We start from the raw sequence: 732 nt of genomic DNA, 5'->3' as shown, positions 1-732 counted from the left end.
AAAAAAAATATGCTCTTTCTTCTTCAATCCAACTAAACTCAATATAACCCTCCCAACCCTCACAATCACATAGCCACAGAGACCTTAGAGATCAACTAGCTTAATCTCTAACTTATAAATGGGAAAACCAAGACTCAGGGAAGGTAATTGACTTGCTGAAGATAAATCTAATTTGGTGACAGAGCTGAAATTAGAACTCAAGTCTCACATCTTGATCTTATCCTCTCTCCCCACCCCAAGTCAGAAAGGAGTATTTCCTGTGTTGATAGTACATGAATAAAAAGGTTGCCTGGCATCTTTCCAGATAGTGCCTCATTCTCTGCTGGCATGACACTACTGAAAAGTTCTTTTGAAGAGCTTATCAGCATCCTTTTTGTGTACAACATCCAGAGTTCTCATCCAAATCTCAACTGATTTACCTGTCACCAAATCACCAAGTTGTAACCTTTGGGACCAACAGTCCTGAGTTCACTCTCTTCCAAAAGACACAGGTCGAAGTCTATCATTTCTCCATGATGTACTCACAACCTCCATATCCACAAAGCACCCCATTATCTCAGTTCCTTGATCTTTTCCTCCATGACACTTCAGTAACCCACTCCCACATGCCCCACCCATTCACAGGTGTACCCTTTGAGTCACTTATCCAAACTTCCTCTTTGACAAAAATGCCCCATCCTTCCACCTCACTTGCTTAAAGACCCCTACAACAGGCTGGGCATGGTGGCTCAT

At 42.2% G+C, this 732-nt stretch overlaps 1 protein-coding gene across 1 annotated transcript in view; it reads right to left on the bottom strand.

Annotated features, from left to right (window-relative positions):
- Nucleotides 1-732, bottom strand: part of ZCWPW1 (zinc finger, CW type with PWWP domain 1) — an 18010-nt gene that overhangs the window by 7542 nt on the left and 9736 nt on the right. The window lies entirely within an intron of this gene.

The sequence above is a fragment of the Propithecus coquereli genome, unplaced genomic scaffold (assembly GCF_000956105.1).
Source record: "Propithecus coquereli isolate 6110/MARCELLA unplaced genomic scaffold, Pcoq_1.0 Scaffold137, whole genome shotgun sequence".
Classification (NCBI taxonomy): domain Eukaryota; kingdom Metazoa; phylum Chordata; class Mammalia; order Primates; family Indriidae; genus Propithecus; species Propithecus coquereli.
Note: the sequence above shows the minus strand (reverse complement) of the source record. Positions and strands in the feature narration are given on the sequence as shown.